General features: G+C 35.0%; 1 pseudogene; it reads left to right on the forward strand.

The window, feature by feature from the left end:
* The first annotated feature begins 12,245 nt into the window (after positions 1 to 12,245).
* On the forward strand, positions 12,246 to 13,238 carry LOC124823395 (putative glutathione S-transferase; annotated as a pseudogene).
* Positions 13,239 to 20,779: the final 7,541 nt, after the last annotated feature.

Consider the following 20,779-nt stretch of genomic DNA (forward strand, 5'->3'; position numbering starts at 1 on the left):
AAATACGAAGAGAAGCTGAGTAAAAGTGTATTAGGGATGCTTGTGGACCACAACTTAGTTATCATGGAAGGACAACATGATCTTTATATAGAAATAGATATAGTAAGTGAAATTTGACAGTTTTTGTTTGCGTGTTCATTTAGAAATTAGTAATTACACAAGCAAATGAGATTTGAGTTGGCGATGAAGCAAGGTTAGTATTTTGTGACTTTAAGTCACCTTAATGGGGGAGTGAGTGATATGAAATTTTGGTATGATATGAAATGATACTGCTCCCCGGCAATAAAATTTGGAATGGATTTTTAAGGATGCAAAGGAATGGAACTGGACAGGAATAAGTAGAACCATTTCCCATATCTAATTTTTTGGCTCTCCTTTCTCTTCGCAACACATCTTTCATTTTTTTCATTTTTATCTTGCTATCTCATTCTTTTTTGAGACTAAGTCATGTTCTAAACATAAACATTTTTATTAAATTATTATTATTATTATTATTATTATTATTATTATTATTATTATTATTATTATTATTATTATTATTATATACATATTATCTCATATCACCTATTATAATTATCATAATTTTAAGTATTCCTTCTGTATCCTTTCAAGATAAGAAGTTTTATTGTCCTTATAAGTGGATCAGTTAAATCAAGTTAAAATCTTTGATTTGATTGGTCATCATACTTTTTTCTAAAATTTCAATTCAGTTTTCAACTTTTAATAGTAGTTTGGATTTTTAATTTTTTTTAGAAGATGTGTAACAAATAGATTCAAATAGTTAATATTGTCTAAACGATTAACGATGATGTGTAATAGACATGGTGATATGGATGTTTTTATTACATGGAAGATTTGAATTCTTTCTTCCTCCAACTACACTACAAAAAGAGTGATATTTTGTGGAGGTTTTTATTTCAATTTGTGAAGATTTTTACTCTATGCAAATCAATTGGTCGGGGTTTTTAAACTCTCCGTAGTTAGATTACCTATAAACTATTTGCAGAGATTTTTGTGTTTTGTGTTGAGGGTTTTAATCTCTTCTTTTAGTGACTATTATTTTGTTGAGGTTTTAAACTTCTTTTATTTTACACTATTTTATTATAGAAAATTTAATCCTGTTTTTTCAAGTTTTGTTTCAAAAGTCACCTTTAAATATTTTTTATTTGAGTTTCTTATTTTATTTTTTTGTTTAGTCAGTCGTATTTTAATTTTTTTTATTGGACTTTCTTATTTTATTTGTTTTTAATTGTTGCTTTATTACTGCACTAGTTAGAATATGATTTTGTAGGTTAAACAATTTTGTAGCTTCTTGTGGTTTAGCAACACATTCTCCATTTTTGCCATGATAGGCCAATAATGAAGGAACACAACCCAAAGGTCCTTTATTTGTCACTAAAACTCTCCTAGTTCCAAACAAAAGGAGAGGTAAGCCTTTTCGGAACTCCAGAAGTAGGGATGACAATGGGTCGATTCATACACAAATAGTGTCTATTCGCATCCCGAACCGCCGGATAAAATTGTATCAGCTACTCGACTCGCTATCCGTGTGAGTACTCGTTTAGAAAATACTTGCGAGTATTTTAAAACCCACAAAAAAATATATTTTATACATTTTTAAAATAAAATTTAAATAACATGACAAAATATATATATATATATATATAATATAAATTAAATTTTAATTTTAATTAAATTTAACCTAATAAAATATAATTTTATTTTATTTTTAATTAAATTTAATTAAAAATATATAAATTAAATTTTTATTTTATTTTTTGTGGGTAACGGGTACTCGTGGGTCAGGGAGTATATTACTCGTACCCAACCCGTTTAGAAGCGGGTAACTAAATACTCGCTGCCCGTTACCCACAGGTAGTAAATATCCGCAGATCTAACTACCCGCTATGAATTTTACTCGCGGATACCCTTGATCGCGGATTGTTTTGTCATCCTTATCTAGAAGGCACTTTACTCGGTCTATGAATGATAATGTTGCCCCACCACCATCATGAAAGGTACCCCATAGTCTGCAACAAAACTTCTAAATCACCCTGTTCAATAAACAAACTATGTCAAATTCCCCACTCCAACTATTATATGGTTCAAATCACTTGAAATTCACTTAACAAACATGTGCCATATAATCATGACCTTGCTCTTTTTCTCTTTAAAGACAAATAAAGAAGGCAAAGGTGAATATAATGCTCATAAAAATTGAGTGTATGATTCCACAAATAGTTGTAGAAGCCAACAATTGTGCTTAAGCTTCCATCTATATACAAACAACAACTTGTTCAATCTCTCTGTCAAGTTTTTCACTTATAAAGATAGTATCGAGTGAGACAGAAGAACTAATCTCTAATCTTTCATTCATACATTTAAGTCGTGCTCTCAATTATTTAAGAAAAATAAAAAGAAACAAAAAAACTAAAGCACATGAATTTTCATTAGCTTTACCTTTGAGTGTTTTTCATCAAATATTTCACCAACTATTTCCTTAACAATGTCTTCCAGAGTTGAAATATGTAAAAGGATAATATCAATAAGACAATTATATTTCATAAATGTAAACTCTTTAAAATTTTCAGAACTTATAGGCAGATAACTGATGGACAAATTTATGAACACCAAATTATGATGTCACAAACTTGTTTTCAATCGGCAAGTATGACCGAATCATTCAAGTAATAAAACTTGGTAAGACCAAGTATCGTTCTTCCCAAAGGACTCACGGCCTAGTTTAGTTATGTGATTTCTTAATTAACTAAGACTTACAAACGAATTAATTGGGGTTTAAAATGCAAGACAGAAAATAAACATGTATGCATGAATTGTGATCAATGGCAAAAAGCAGAAGATAAACACTTTCAATGAAATTTATGTATGGATATGTTGTTGGGGTTCAATTTCATCTTATCCACTCTCATATATTTTAGGAATTCAACGATCAAATCACCATTGTTAATGCCACTCTCTAATGTACCTTTCCAGAAGGCTTCTCCCTAATCACGAGTTCATACAATTCCTAGCATTCCTAATGATTAGTTCATAAGTACAGGAGCTTAACGACAACCAATATAAAATTGGGAGAAATTCCCCGGATCTAGACTTCCCCGTACGTTCCCGTATCGACAAAACCAATAATCATGCATCGAATGAGTTAAACCATGCAAGCATTAAACAAAGAGGAAAAACCCTAACTAATGATGAAAGAAAGCATAAGTCTTAATTAAAAGATGTAAAAACAGATTCCATATATGAGAGTTTCACAAGATTACATTGATTCCCCAACAAACATACAGAATTTAGTTCACCATATTCATGGTGAACCTATATGAATAACAATGAAAGAATGAAAGAGATAGAAAAACCCGTGAAAGAGAAGAGGAGAGCTGTCACCATCTCCCAATCTACCCCAAGGGGTGGAAGAGAGAGTGTTTGCTTCGTTTCTGCCAAAGATCCAAACCCTAGGACGTCCTAAAGCTTATATACTATTCCAAAAATACAGAAAAATTAGGCCCAAGCCCATAAAAGTGCCAAAAAAACAGTCCAAGCCCATTTAGAATGGCGCTCAGCGGTATTTTACCGCTGAGCGGTACTAGCGGTTGATCCATTTTGCCCCCCAGCTGCTGTTTTGCCCCTCAGCGGTGATTTCGGCACCTGAAAACTGCCGCTCAGCGCCAAATTTCCGCTCAGCGCCACTCGGTCAGACTTTTTCTGCGTTCTGGTTGATTTTTCAGCATTCTGGTTGACTGGTTGACTTTTCTGGTTGACTGGTTGACTTTTCTGGTTGACTAGTTGACTTTTCTGGTTTCTGGTTCACTTTTCAGCACTCCAATCATTCGGTATTTCAATTCTTCTTTCAATTCTTCTTTCAAATCATTCAATTAGCCTACAAAATGAAGGGAATCTTGCACAAAACCATTAAATTCACTTTCAACTCTCTTATTCACAAAACTAAAGGAAAAATATGAGTTCAAGCTAGTTTCTAAGTCTTAAAGGTTGTTTTTAGTATCAATTTTAAGCATAAAAATAACAGTTTTTCAACTGTTATCACAACCCCAAACTTAGAACTTTGCTTGTCCTCAAGCAAACAAGATGTAACTCAATCTTCTACCAATTCATATGATGGTTCACCACATTCAAAAATCCTTCTTTCAAGACAAGTAAATACTCAATTTAGCTCATCATCAAGACTTCAATCAAGATGTGCACATGCTTTTAGTGATCACTCAAACACATACTATCCAACAAATGCTATTTTCATGAATGATCAATTAACTAAGCAAAGATGTTCTTATGTGTTCATGGAATCTATCCTCACTAGATAAAGTGTTTCACTCAAACACACAAGTGTATAGGAGATATTCACTCATTCACTCTACTATTACAATATCACATGAATCAACTTTGCCTTTCATTTAACCACAATCAAAAACACTTATCAGCAAGCATCATCACAAGGACTTTTCTATGGCTTATAACGTGGCTGGGCTAACAAGAAAATTGGTTTTTCTAGATCACAAAACCCTTGAGTTAAGAGAAACATATAAACACAATCATTCTTATTTATTCCCAACTTTCTTTTGCATTGAGCTTTGCTTTTTCTTTTCTTTTCTTTCTCTTTTTTCTTTTTCTTTTCACATACTTAATTCTTAGCTCTTAGCTCAATGCTTTCAATTTCCCTTTCTATTTTCCAACAACCCCAAACTTGAACATTTGTCAATACCACAAAATATTTTCTACTTAACTCAAGGTAAAGCTTTTCAACAAGGGTTTTCAAATCATGTTCAAGGCTAGAGGTTCAAAGGATATAACACATAGTGTTCTCTTTTAGTGGGCTCAATTTATGAATTTGGCTAATAGAAGGGTTATCAACAAATGGCCTTGATCATATGATGCAAACAAGCAAGTAATTCAATCATAGAAAACCTGGGCAAAGTCATTCATGCTTTCACAGTAATAGTATTCAACAATAACAACTCTGGAGCTCAAAACCTCACATATAAGCTCATTCACATTCCACATATAACATCCTGCTTAGAATCATAATCACAATCATAACATCTTGCATTTGTTCACAATGCTTGTGAACCACCTGTATAAGCATATAATGTGCACATTCTCAACATTAATCAATATCAAAGCATCATCAGGCATTACTTATCAAACAACAATCATAAGCAAACCATCATAACAAACAAAATTTCCAATTGAGTACATCAAATCCTATTCTAAAAACATAAGTGATTGATAAAACAAATCTTACTCTAGTGCTTTGAAAAACTCAGCCCCATCAATGATGCTCTCTCCCAACCCCAAACTTAGATGGAAAACTAGTGAGAAAGTGAGTGGAAGGGAGATTTTCTAAAGAGGAATGAAAGGAAAAATGTAGAGAACCTTTGAAAAAGTGTTTAGGAGTGTGTGTGTGTAGAGAAGAATATGGAAATAAAGGCCAAAACGTGACTTAGGGTATAAAAATACCCTAATGGGCTCGAGTTCCGCTAAGGGGCAATCTAAGCCCCTTTTATGATACCACCGCTCAGCGGCACTTTCGTGTTATGCTTTTCTTCTTTCTAGCTTACCCTAGGTGCCTTCTACTCATGCCCCTCACTTGCTCCCTGCAATTAATTTCTCAAATCACTCAAACATTCAATCCCTATCATGCAACTAAAGCAGAATCAAAACAAACAATACAGATAAAATCAATCAACTGGGTTGCCTCCCAGGTAGCGCTTGTTTAACGTCACGAGCCTGACCCAAAATCCTCCAGCGCCCTTCAGTAGATGCAAATCTTTCTTACCAACACCCATCAGTAGGTGCAAAATTTTCTTACCATCACCCATCAGTAGGTGCAAAATTTTCTTACCAACACCCATCAGTAGGTGTTATAAACATAGTATCCTTCAGTAGATACTTAACCACCTAGCATCCTTCAGTAGATGCTATCTCCAACAAAATAGTTACAAAAATAAAGTCCACAAATTAAAAATTACAAAACCAAAATAAAATCAAAAGTTCTTAAATCACTGGGTTGCCTCCCAGCAAGCGCTCTTTTAACGTCATTAGCTTGACCCCACCTCAAGTTCCTTCTTCTTTTTCTTCTTTCTACTGAACTTCTTCAGAAATTTGATCAAACCAGGAACCTGTTGCAATGTCTCAACCATAGGAACTTTAATCTCCAATTTCTTGAAGATTTCCATAAAGCACTTGAATTTCTTTTCCTTCCTATGATTCTTCTTTAGATGAGGATGTGATTTTTCATATGATTTCTTCTTCTTTCCTCTCATCTTCTTTTTCTTCCTTTTTCTCTCCCTAAATTTTCTCTTTTTCTTTTCTTTTATTTTTTTCTTCCCTTTTCTTTTTCTTTTCAACTTCTTTATTTCCACACAAATTTTCTTTCTCTCTTCTCTCTCAACCACTTCTTTCTCTTTTTCTTCATCTTTATTTCTCTCACTCAATTCTTCTTTTTCTTTTCTCTCTATCTTTTCCTCATCGCCCCCTATTTTTTTCTCATCAAGAATCTTGTCACTTTCAATGATAATGGCTTGCCCTTCCTCCTTAGGGTTAACTTCAGTATTAACCTCATCATTCAATCTCTGACTAATGGAATGAAGCTGCATCTCCATCCTTTTACATGATTCTTCAATGCTTTTCTGAGTAGCGTCAGAATTTTTCAAAAATTGTTGAAGGGTGTCATCCAAACTTCCTGATAGAAAGGTTTGTTGTTGTTGCTTGTTAAATTGCCCAGTTTGTCCAGCTTGCCCGCTTTGTTCCTGACCAATACTTGGGTGTGGTTTCCACCCTTGATTGTAGCTCCCTTGACGGTACTGATTGGTCATGTAGTTTACATCCTCTACGGCTTCAACTGGAAAGGCACATTGACCATTGATATGGTCACCTCTACACAATTCGCATAACTGGGATTGTACCTGTGCAACAGTCTTTAACTCTTGTGGCAATTGTTCAAGTATCTTTGAGAGATTCTCCAATTGTTGAGTTATTAACTTGTTCTGAGCTATCAAGGCATCATTGGATTGCAACTGTAGAACTCCTTTTTGTTGAATAGGAGCTCCTCTTTCACTGTTCCACTTATTAGTAGTCATGTTTTCAATTATTTCTGTGGCTTCCTCTGGAGTCTTCCATTTGATATTGCCTCCAACTGAGGCGTCAAGCATTATCTTGGTTTGTGAACCAAGACCTCCAAGGAAGATTAGGACTACTTCTCCTTCGTTAAATCCATGCTTGGGAGTCTTTCGTAATAGGCTTTTATACCTGTCCCATGCATGCCCCAGTGATTCTTCCATGCCTTGTCTAAATGAAGAGATCTCTTGCTTCCCTTTGTTGATTTTAAAACTTTGTTGCTGCCATTGTTGTTGTGGTTGGTTCTCAAATTGTCCGGCAGCTTGCCAAAATTGGCTTTGATCCATGCTTGAGTCATGTTCCCACCAGTGGTTGAGATTACTTTGGTAGAATTGAGTGCCCATATAGTTAAATTCTTGACCAAATTGCATTCTGCAGACATTAGGCACAAAACCCTAAAAACAATTGTTAGCACAAAAAGATAGAGAAAAAAAAATCAAAGGATATAATTGAAAAGATAAGAAGATAGGAAATAAAAACAGGAAAATAAAAACAGAAAATAAAATAAAATAAAATAAAATCTAATCTAATCAAATAAAATAAAATCAAATCAAATAAAAACCGAAAAATAAAAAACAGAAAATAAAAACAGAAAACAGAAAACAGAAAAACAGAAAACAGAAAAATAAAATAAAATCAAATAAAATACAAATTGAAAAATATAAACAGAAAAATAAAATAAAATAAAATAAATTCGAAATTTAAAAAAAAAATAAAAAAAAAAATAAGTCAAAGATAATCAATAATCACACAAATTAACCAGTTAAACCACGAGTCCCCGGCAACGGCGCCAAAAACTTGATGGACAAATTTATGAACACCAAATTATGATGTCACAAACTTGTTTTCAATCGGCAAGTATGACCGAATCGTTCAAGTAATAAAACTTGGTAAGACCAAGTATCGTTCTTCCCAAAGGACTCACAGCCTAGTTTAGTTATGTGATTTCTTAATTAACTAAGACTTACAAACGAATTAATTGGGGTTTAAAATGCAAGACAGAAAATAAACATGTATGCATGAATTGTGATCAATGGCAAAAAGCAGAAGATAAACACTTTCAATGAAATTTATGTATGGATATGTTGTTGGGGTTCAATTTCATCTTATCCACTCTCATATATTTTAGGAATTCAACGATCAAATCACCATTGTTAATGCCACTCTCTAATGTACCTTTCCAGAAGGCTTCTCCCTAATCACGAGTTCATACAATTCCTAGCATTCCTAATGATTAGTTCATAAGTACAGGAGCTTAACGACAACCAATATAAAATTGGGAGAAATTCCCCGGATCTAGACTTCCCCGTACGTTCCCGTATCGACAAAACCAATAATCATGCATCGAATGAGTTAAACCATGCAAGCATTAAACAAAGAGGAAAAACCCTAACTAATGATGAAAGAAAGCATAAGTCTTAATTAAAAGATGTAAAAACAGATTCCATATATGAGAGTTTCACAAGACTACATTGATTCCCCAACAAACATAAAGAGTTTAGTTCACCATATTCATGGTGAACCTATATGAATAACAATGAAAGAATGAAAGAGATAGAAAAACCCGTGAAAGAGAAGAGGAGAGCTGTCACCATCTCCCAATCTACCCCAAGGGGTGGAAGAGAGAGTGTTTGCTTCGTTTCTGCCAAAGATCCAAACCCTAGGACGTCCTAAAGCTTATATACTATTCCAAAAATACAGAAAAATTAGGCCCAAGCCCATAAAAGTGCCAAAAGAACAGTCCAAGCCCATTTAGAATGGCGCTCAGCGGTATTTTACCGCTGAGCGGTACTAGCGGTTGATCCATTTTGCCCCCCAGCTGCTGTTTTGCCGCTCAGCAGTGATTTCGGCACCTGAAAACTGCCGCTCAGCGCCAAATTTCCGCTCAGCGCCACTCGGTCAGACTTTTTCTGCGTTCTGGTTGATTTTTCAGCATTCTGGTTGACTGGTTGACTTTTCTGGTTGACTGGTTGACTTTTCTGGTTGACTAGTTGACTTTTCTGGTTTCTGGTTCACTTTTCAGCACTCCAATCATTCGGTATTTCAATTCTTCTTTCAATTCTTCTTTCAAATCATTCAATTAGCCTACAAAATGAAGGGAATCTTGCACAAAACCATTAAATTCACTTTCAACTCTCTTATTCACAAAACTAAAGGAAAAATATGAGTTCAAGCTAGTTTCTAAGTCTTAAAGGTTGTTTTTAGTATCAATTTTAAGCATAAAAATAACAGTTTTTCAACTGTTATCAATAACATAAAGTAGATTTCAGATGAGAAATACAAATGAGAAACAAAACCATGTGTTCCCTGTCACCACTTGACACAAGATGATGGAGATTCCAACTTGAGTTAAAACCTGAAAGAAAATTGTAGCAGCTAGAATGGAAAGAATGGTATTAGCAATAAGAAGTGGTGGTTGTTTTTCTGGATTAGTGATAACAGTTGAAAAACTGTTATTTTCATGCTTAAAATTGATAGTAAAAGCAACCTTTAACACTTAGAAACTAGCTTGAAATCATGCTTTTGGTCATATTTTTAGAAATAAGAGAGCTGGACAGGTTTATGCTTGATTTCAGTGTTTTTGTGCAGGTTTTAAGGTGAATTTGGTGAAAGAAGTGAAGAAGAATAGAGATGGAATCAGAAAAGACATTAAAAAGTGCAAAAGGAGAAGCCGCAACTGCCGCTCAGCGGCAGTTTACCGCTGAGCGACACTCAGGCAGTCACGTTGGATCTGCTGACGGGTGATTTGGCCGCTGAGGGGAAGAAAACAACTCACGCACTTACCGCTGAGCGGTAGTTTACCGCTGAGCGGCACTATTTTGGGCTTGGGCCTAATTTTCTGTAATTTTAGAATAGTATATAAGCTTTAGGACGTCCTAGGGTTCTATCTTTCATTCTTTCATTATTGTTCATCTAGTTTCACCATGAATATGGTGAACTAAACCTTGTATTGTTGTTGGGGAATCAATGTAGTCTTGTGAAACTCTCATATATGGAATTTGTTTTAATGTCTTATATTACGATATATGCCTTCTTTCATCTTTAGCTAGGGTTTTTCCTCTTTGCTTATTGCTTGCTTTGTTTAACTCATTCATTGCCATGATTATTGATTTTGTCGATACGGGAACGTACGGAGAAGTCTAGATCCGGGGAATTTCTCCCAATAGCATATTGGTTGTCTTTAAGCTCCTGAACTTTAAGAACTAATTACTAGGAATGTTAGGAATTGTATGAACTCGTAATTAGGGATAGGCCTTCTTGCAAGGTAATTTAGAGAGTGGCATTAGCATTGATGATAAGAATGATGAATTCCTGAAAATATATGAGAGTGGATAAGATGAAATTTATAACCCCAACAACATACTCATCCATATAATTCATTGAAGTGTTTGTTTTGTTCTTTTCCATTGATCAACTTCATGCATACATGTTTAGTTATTGTCTTTTGCATTAAAACCTATAATCAATTTGTTCTTAAGTCTTAAATAATCAACAAATCACATAGCTAAACTAGGCCGTGAGTCCTTTGGGAAAACGATACTTGGTCTTACCTTGTTTTATTACTTGATACGATTCGGTCACACTTGCCGATTGTTAAACAAGTTTGTGGCACCGTTTTTCGGTGTTCATAAATTTGTCATCAATTAGCAGTCTCATTTGGGTCGTAAATAATGTTCCTTTGGTTCCATATGCATCATATAATTGTTATTCACATCTCCCTCCAAATCATATTTCCTTTTTTATTTAATTTCATAAGGTAAAAAATGTTTAAAGTGTGTTCTTGCCTGATTATGGTGTACAATACTCATTCTCACGCAAAGATCACACATATTTTATGTGATAACTGCTATCTTACACATAAAAAGAAAGTGATTAGTTTTTACCTCACTATCCCCATACATAAAGTATAAATCATTGTCCAACCTGTATCTCCTCTATCTTAATTATTCCTTACTCGCAATCATGTTCAGCGAAACATTCCAATCAAAGTATTGCATATATGGCACCTTCACAATCTATAATGTTTTAAATAAAGTCACTTCTGCCCCTCTACAATTATCATGCAACTTTTTGTAAGCATCATCATATTCATCATCTCGTACCCAATTGTAATCCCTTTTCTTCCTTAGAGAGATTGTAGATAATTGTACCATTAGTGCATGTACTTGTAGTTTTTCTCATTCAAACCATTGTCTCCTTTAAGTCATATTCCATTCTCACTTATCTTCATTTCATTGTTCGAACTCCCCTAAAGTTTCTTGTTTGGTATTCGAATTGGCATATAATTTAGGATATGAAAGCATGAATGTCATCTAATTAAGCCATTTTCCTATCAGTTCTATTGGTGTTGTAATGGCTATGATAATTTTAAAAAAGCTGGTGATTGCTCTCCCATATATACATTGATTGATTCATATTTGATTCAGTTTAAAGAGTCTAAGATTGAATTTGTTTTTTTTGTTAAGATTTTAAGGCATTCACTAATAAAAAAACTGGATTTGAAATCGCACAATAGGCTTCGGTTGAGGCGGAACCGAAATCTATAAGAAAACGGTGGCATTTTCGTAGTGTAAGTTAACTTTTCTGACCCAGTTTAAGAGGAACCGAGGCATATAGACAATATGACCTCAGTTCAAACCCCACCCGATGCCTAACACCCTGAGAATGCCTCAGTCCATTGGAACCCGAGGCAATATACCCTATCTTTCCAGTACTTTCGGTCCGAAAGGGGTAAGGGGTAATCAGATTTCATTTTCAAAACCCTGGCCTTCATTATTGGTTCTTCTTCTTCTCACGACTAGGCGACCAGGCAACGGTGTGGAGATGGCACAACCAGGCGACGTTCGTGGTGGCTCGCGGTGGCGCATGGGTCGTTCTTCTTCTTCTTCTTCTTCTTTTCCATTTTGGGTTTGTCTTTGGGTTCTCTTTTTCTCTTCTTTCTTTTCAGGTTCGGACGCGGTTTCGCGTAGGGAGGGGCGGCCGGCGCGACTTTGTCTCCTCGGCGTGACGGTCCCTGTTCGTGGAGGTGGCAGTAGGGCGCTGGCGACACTGTGGCTTGGCGTTTGCGATTCGATTTAGGGTTGGGGCTTGGCGATACTATGGAAGGTGCGACTCAGGCATATCTCGCCTTCGTTGGCGGTGGCTGGCAGTGGATCTCGCCTTCGTGGGGATTTTCCTTAGCACAACAAAGGCGCGGCGATGGAGCAACAAGGGCGAGGTGATGGTGCAGCGGTGGCGTGGTGAGGGCTTTTGCGTTTGGCAGCGAGGGTTTCATTGGGATTTTTGGGTTCTCTGTGCTCGCATGAGGTTAGTGATTTTTGGTGATTTGGGGAAATGAGCGAGCCCATTTAGCAACAGGGTTGAGCTCGCTCTGAAGTTGAAGGGAGTAACCTACGAATACTCCAAGGAAGATCTCGCCAACAAGAGCCATGACCTGCTCAAATACAACCCTTTTCACAAGAAGGTTCTTATTCTCGTCCACAACGGATACCCTTTAGCTGAGTTGCTTCTTATTGTTGAATACATCGATGAGACTTGGAATAATAACCCCCTATTGCCTCAACACCCTTATGACAGAGTCTTGGCACATTTCTAGGCTAAGACCTTAGACGACAAGGTATGTTTTACCTTATATTTCTAACACTATCTTCAATTTCAAAACTCATCATTCAATTTTATTTTTGTAGATTGTGCCTGCAATATGGAATAAGTGCTGGAGTGATGAGAAAGGGCGAGAGAAGGCAACGGAGGAAGCCATAGAAGCTTTAGAGATCCTGCAGGAAGCACTGAAGGAGAAGAGGTTCTTTGGAGGAGAGAGCATAAGATTGATAGATATTGCTGCCAATTTCATTGGATATTGGGTTGAAATATTGCAGGAAATTGCAGGGTTGAAATTGCTTACCCTTGAGAAATTTCCCAAGTTATATAAATGGAGCCAAGAGTTTGTGAATCACCCTGTCATCAAAGAGGGCCTGCCTCCTAGAGATCAATTGTTTGCTTTCTTCAAAGCTTCTACAAAGAAATAGAACAATTTAAGAGGTCGGATTCATAATAAATTCCCAATGTTTGTGAATCACTCTGTAATCACTCTCTGCACGCACTTCTACCTCCCCATGCTCCACAAGGTGTGGCAAAAAAAAAAGTAAAAACCACTCTACTACCTCGGTTCAGGTCCCAACGGAGGCAGTAGAGGACAAGATACTAACTTGGTTCACAATCGACGCATAAGAGGAAGACTTTTTACCTCGTTAGTATATGCCTCGGTTGAGGAACCGCTACCTATGGGCAAAAATAACCGATGTCATTTCCTTTGACTGTACTAGTGATTTTTGTTTCTTGGATTTCCATTATGAGTTTGATAGTAGTACAATTTCATTTCTTTCTATTTTACTGGCATTTTGACCCTTATTTATTTTCTTTCTATTTATAAGAATTTTATACCTTATATTATTTTTAGTTTTAGTTTATTTTATATAATAATTATTTTGATTTCAGAATATTATGGTTTATTATTAAATATATTTCATCTTAATCAAATCATTTGAATCATAAAAAATAATTATTTGCATTACTGGTGGTTTTGAAAACTTTGATTACGTAAACCTAAAAAATACCTACGATTTTGGTTAATTTACGCAAGTCCCGACAGTTTTCAATGACTCCAACAACTATTGGCGGTTTTTATGAAATTCCTGAAAACAGGAACAATTTTCTCGAACTCTAGTTAATTTTGACGGTTTTCCATAAATATCTGGAAGTAGGGGTGGTTTAGCAAAAGAACTGCCAGTAATTATTTAGTGACATTGTTTCTCCCGATAGTTTTTACAATCACATGAAACATATTTTCTAGGAGTTAAAACCGTCGATAATACCAAAAATGATTTCTGAAAACATTGTAAATTTTTGTAGTGTGGGATTATCATTATTGGGTATTGAGGATATATTGCATCCTTTCGTATTGAATCGTAATTTTGGAAATCATTAACAGATGTTCTTGTTTCCTCCTTTGTGATGGTAAATGTCAACATTCTATTACTTTCCATATATATAGATGGGAATTCTATATTATCAAGCATAATGGCATTGGTTGTTTTTGATAATCTCTTCTCAAAAAACTCATTAACTACTGTTCTTTTAACTACTGTTCTTTTAACTCCTCACTGAAACAGATTTATACTAAAGATTCAACAAATCTAAATATGTCAAAAAAACACATATAAGCATATTCAGATTATAAGAAAGAAAACGGAAGGAAAAAGACCAACCTCCAGCCATTGTTGTATGCTTGCTTATCTTTTAGTTTCTGAACCCTGTTAACACTTCGGCAAGTACCGAATCGTATCAAGTAATAATAAATGGTAAGACCAAATATCGTTTCCCAGGAGACTCACGATAGTAAACATGTATGTGATTACTCAACTAATTAAGACTCTAAAGAACAAATTTTGGGGTTTTTGAATGCAAATGCAATAAAATAAACATGATTGCAATTTGATCAATTAAGGCTAATCACAAGAATGAATGGATGAAGTTGATGATATTGTTGTTGGGGTTTAGATTTCACCTAGTTTACTCTCATGCATATATGAATTCATCTTCTTCATTAATGTTAATGTCACTTTCTAATTTACCTTAAACCCGATGTCTCGGTAAAGAAAGCCTACTCTTAATTACTAGTTCACAATGTCTTGTCTCCCTAGCAATTAATCATGCATTACCTTCGCACAGAAGCTTAAAGGCAACCAACCCTCTTATCCCTATGTTTAGGTAATATTGCTTTTGGGAGGATTTCCCCAGATCTAGATTTCTCCGTATGTGTCCATATCGACAAAATCAATAATCATGCAATTGAATAGTTAAACAAAGCATGCATAGAGCGTAGAGGAAAAACCTTAACAATTAATGAAGAAAATATTTAAAATAAGAATCAATTCAATACATGAGAATTTAAGAGGTTACATCTTTCCCAACAACAAATAAGGTTTAGTTCCCCATTATCATGGAGAAACTAGATGAACAATGGAATGAAAGAATGAAAGAGATAGAAAACCCTAGAAAGAGAAGAGGAGACTCTCACATCCCCAAATCTGCCCCCAAGGGGTGAAAAGTGTATTTTTGTGCTCAAGCCATCAAAAGATACAAAACCTAAGACGTGCAAGTCCTTAAATAGAACATAAAAATAACAGAAAACAAGTCCAAACCCACTAAATAACAGAAAACGGTTCCAAGCCCACGAAACTGGCGCTCAACGCCCCAAATGGCGCAGCGGTGGCTTTGCGGCACTTAACTGGCACTCAACGCTACTTTTTTCCACTCTGGTTGACTTTTCTGCATTCTACTTTTTCTCTTCTTCCAAATCATACCAATAACCTACAAAATCAAGGGAATTTAGTGATAAAATCATCAAGTATACCCTCTACTCACTTATTCACAAGACTAAAGCAAAAATGAGTTCAAGCATGCTTCTAAGTAAAAAAGGATGTTTTTAATATCAAAATTAAGTATAAAAATAACGGTTTTTCAACCACTATCAAACTCTTGCTCTTAAAACACGATAGTGATGTATGAAGTAAAGAGTAGGCTCAATGACCTGATTATAAATTTTTTGTAGAACTCCAAAAAATCACATAGTATTTTAATGTTAAAAGAGTTCCACACATATGAAAACAGTTTTAAAATGGACAGTATATTAACTGAAAAAAAAAAATAGAAAGAAATAAATATAACCTTAAAAGCCAGAGACACTCTATTGTAACCTCTTTACCGTGTATAAAGGCTAACACTCACACCGTTGCCCTAGAATTTTCACTCCTTTAATTTCATTATTTGACCTCCTCCAATTTAGCATGGTGTGAAAATATCTTGAATTTAAGTCTCCTTTATTAGTCATTTTGTCCTTGATTTTTGTTTTATCAGTGCTTCATGCCTATAGCTAATTATTTTAAGTTCGCTGAATAACTTATGTCTCTCCACCTTTATTGTGTTCATTCATCTTATCTAACTCAGTTATCCAGGTATCTAAAGGCTTCCCTGTTCCAGACTTTTAGGTCTTGTTTTAAAGTACTGATTATTACTGCTGGAGACGTGGCTAAAATAATCTATATGCCTACATAAATATGTTGTGTTACAAGTAGATAAAGTACAATAACAAAACTATCAATAACTATAAAAAGAAGATAATCGGATGTTAGAAAAAATTTTAAGGTAAGGAAGTAAAAGAAATATTCATAATAGAATTAATTTTATATTGATAATTGCTTTCTGGAGTTTATTGATTACATTTCTCAATTAGTGAAGCGGTGCTGATCGGTGCCTTCAATAGATTTATCTTCCCGTGCATTTCAACTCAAATCACTGTTTCCTTATTTCTATCAATTGATCAGAAAGCAGCGCGTGGATATTTTCTTATTCAAGTGGTGTTCTGTGCATTGGTGTCAATCAACGTTGAAATCGTACCAGCAGTTCATTCACGTGAATTGAAGCAGAATTGCGGTGTAAGCATCGGAAACTATTCAATCGATCAAAATTTGATGACGCAATCTTGTTCTATTCAGTGCTAATTCAATTCATTTCTCATTGTATTCATTCAATTGGATTCGTTTATTTGATTCGTTGCAGTTACCGAGCAGCTTATTGGCAGGTGAAGAAAATGGATATTAGCAGTGCATGAATTTGATTCGTTGATTTATTCCTTCAAGCGTTGATGTTCCACTATGGTGTAGTTAAATCCATTTCAATTTCCTGAACAATTATCGGTGGTAGGTTCAATTAGTTGAAGCGCCATACATATGCTGAAGTTGTTTTTTTCAGTCGTTTAGCTTTATTCAAATCAAACTCCTTTGATTTTTGGAGACTGAGCTGACGCGTTTGGTGCCTTTTGATTGACATTCACGTGAAGCAGTGGAAGCAAATTTCAAGGCAGCAGCAGGCGAGATAGCAATTTTGATAAGAAAGCAGGTGACTTTGATTGAATCAATAAATCAACATTCTCATCATACGTCTCAAATTTTATGACAGCAAATTAAAATTGTGATCAGCTTCATTTTATAAATTTTTGTGTCGATTGCATATTATTTATAAACTTTACGTCACAAAACTTATTAAAAATTATATTAATAAAAACTTATTACAAAGACGAATAAGTCACTAAAATGTTTCAAAAGTTGGTTCTAAACTATAATAAAATTAATGTTCAGTTAATGTAAAATCATTGTCGTTAATTGTTACTTTGTCCAAAATTGGTATAGTTATTGTGGTAAGGCATCTCATATGATTGGTTGGCTGGATAATAAGTCAAAGTCAATGACAAAGGTGATATGTTAACTGGGTTACATTTGTAACTGATTGGTCTGTTATTTATGTCAATAGACAAGTGGCTGAAATGGGTCTGTAATTGGATTGTAAATGGATCAGTGCAGATACTACTATTGGGCCAACACCAGCACTAGTTTTATTGGGCTACTGAACTGGACAAGTAAGTAATTAATAACTCCATAATAACAAATTGGTTAAAGATAATAATAACATTTACTGATATCTTAATACGTATAATGTTATCGGGTCTGCGGTAATTTAAGGTCTACAAAACACCTATAAATATAAAGGTAAGTTGCATATTGAATTGAACTCTCATACTTGTAAATTAAGTTCGCTGATTAAAATCTGATTTAAGCTTCGAATTATCTTTAACACGTGCACTCGACACATATTTGAAGAACTCGAAGCATTCAGAGGTCAAAAGACAAGATAGGTGATAGAAAAAAAAGAAAGATTTGTCTCTCTGTTCTATTAATTATATGGAGAAACAATTATCATTACATAATTGAATATAAAGGATAGCGTGAGGAATATCACTTAACGGACGTGTGAAAATAATTTAAGAAAGAGTATGTAAATAAATTTAGATTAATTTAAGATTAAAATTTGTGTTTGTTTTTTAAAATAATTTAGAGATAAAAGTAAATAAATTTAAAAGTAAATTTTTTGAAAGTTTATGAATGGTTTAATATATGTAATAAATTAAGAAATAATAGATAGAAAAATAATATTGTTATTTTATTTTATGTAAAAATTAATGTATTATTATTTAATAGCAATAATTATTATTAATATTATTCTAACATCCCAAAAATACAGTCTAAAATTATATAATAGAATAATCACATTAAATAATATTACAGATCAGTCTTACATTAAAAGAAAACGTACGGTTGTGGTCGAACGGCCTTACAGAAAAACTAGAAAATTAAAACCGAACAACATAAGCAAATCCCGACCGAACGGTTTACAAAATACTATACCGAACGGTCCTACCGTGATCGAGCGATCACCTTACTATCAGACTATACTATTGACCGAACGGTTCTACTGTTCGGTCTTAACTTCTACTTCCACTAAGTTATCTTCCTCCAGCGCCTCTTCCAACAGCTCCTCTCCTTCTGCTCACATCCACATGGATGATCATTGCAACATAAGGACAACCGAACATACAAAACAGACAAGACAGAAAACATAGGGTAAGCTTATGTAATTTAATTAATGTATAAACATATATTTCACACAATCAACCAAACAAGATAATTCATCATTTGTTCATGCAAAGCCTAATACTAGACTGACTGTTCAGACTGTATGAAATCTGTGTAGCTAGACGTTTGTGCACCCGGGTGATGTAGTAACTAGGATGCCCTCAACAGCTGCCACCCGAGGTTAGTCCTATTTGTCCAAATTAACCATAAGGACTAGGACCTCTTGTCGTTCCCACACATGACTTCCCTCCTCTACGTGAGGACGAGTAATCACGGAACATCAGGATGAACCGCCAGCTTAGCATGCCCACATTCATACTTTACAAATTCCAATATACATTCATGAGCTATTCCTCCCCGGAACGCTCGTCCATAATCCAAAACATTTCATCCATATCATATTCTATTCATCTTTCATTATTAATCATCTCAATTAAACCCTTCGTACAAAGATCACTAAGGATACCAAATACCGAACGTTCAACCCTAACTCAGAACGAGACCGAACACTTGGAGCGAGACCGAAAGGTCTCAAGTTCCATAACAGATTAAGACCTAGAGGTTTACTATCGGGTTGAGAAAGAAACTGAGTACAATTAGATATCACAAGAACGAATGGAATGAATGTTATTTACAAAGTGAGTCAATTAAATGAACTAACCCTTGAGAGCTCAAACCGAACACCAAAAAGACCATGTCAAGTGCTAAGACTCTAGGTCGAAACCAATGGATATAGACACTTCAAGACATTCAAAGAATAATACTTAGAAGAATTCACATGAAGAAACCGAACGCTTATAAATACTTAGCTTATTTGAGTTTAACATCAAGAAAACCGAATGCCAGTCAATGACCGAGCACGGTAGAGAGAGAACTCTATTGAAGTTGGACACGCTATTTTCATCAAGATAGATTATAGAAAAGAGAATGAGCTCTTGGGGTAAGACCCAACACTAAATAGTACGAGCGCTTGGTGAAAGACCTAGCTCTAAATCGTACGAGCGCTTGGTGAGAGACCTAACATTAAATAATACGAGCGCTTGGTGAAAGACCTAGCATAGAATAGTGTGAACGCTTGGAATATAAGATATTATTTAATTAATATTCAAGAACGAACGAATGTACTACTACCTATGGACATACTTAAATTTATATCAAAATGTCAAGAAAAGAATATTCTTGGTGGAACGCCTGTACACAAATTGTACTAAACGAAAACGCTTGTCCTCAACATAAACTCCTTCCAAATGAGAGAGTTCAGTTCTAAACGAGTCCCCGAGAAAAAAACCGAACGGTCAAAGACTTTTCAGTAACGAACATACATTTTTCATACTTAAAAATCATTTATCTCAATTCAATTTCTCAACATTTATCTACATAATTGCATACATCCACATCATAGTAATTTCACATACTTCATACATTAGAACATAGCACAACCATATTTCATTTTAATTCAGCAACTCAACGAACGTTCATGCAATACAAGTAACATACAAATTAAACCATATAAGCTTCCCTTACCTCTAGCGTGACCGAACGTTCACAGAGGCAGAATACAGTTCACACCACTACCAGTTCTTCTACCCTCAACGCTCGACAATTTCCCAACTAAACCAATTAAAACCAAAACACTATCATAACCTCTCATTTTAGAGGAGCGATCAACACATGACCATAACTTGGTTTGCATGTAAAAGAAAACGCACGACTGAGTGAAGAGAAGAACTTACCAGCTCAGCTTCACAAACCGAACGGTTTAACTGGAAGCTCTTGACGTCGGAAGTGCTTCTGCGGTGCCTGAATGGTGATCGGAGAAGAGAAAGGGTGAGATTTTGTAGAGAGAAGGAAGAGTTTTTAGAGAGAAGGAGGAGATTTCAGAATGTTGAAGATGGCTGGTGCATGCAGAGAAGTGGCACGAAACTTAGAAAAATTTCAGTTTTACTCTACCATCAAAACGTTCGTCCAATCTTTGACACACACCTGTCTTCCACTTTCTGAATCTCAGACTTTCTTTGGCTTGACATCTGACGTCCGTTCAAAGGGTTTTTGGGTGCGTTTTAAATCAGTTCTGACAATTATTATTTATTATTAACGATGATGAT

This window comes from Vigna umbellata, chromosome 5, assembly GCF_029865625.1.
Source record: "Vigna umbellata cultivar VRB3 chromosome 5, Vumbellata_1.0, whole genome shotgun sequence".
NCBI classification, from domain to species: domain Eukaryota; kingdom Viridiplantae; phylum Streptophyta; class Magnoliopsida; order Fabales; family Fabaceae; genus Vigna; species Vigna umbellata.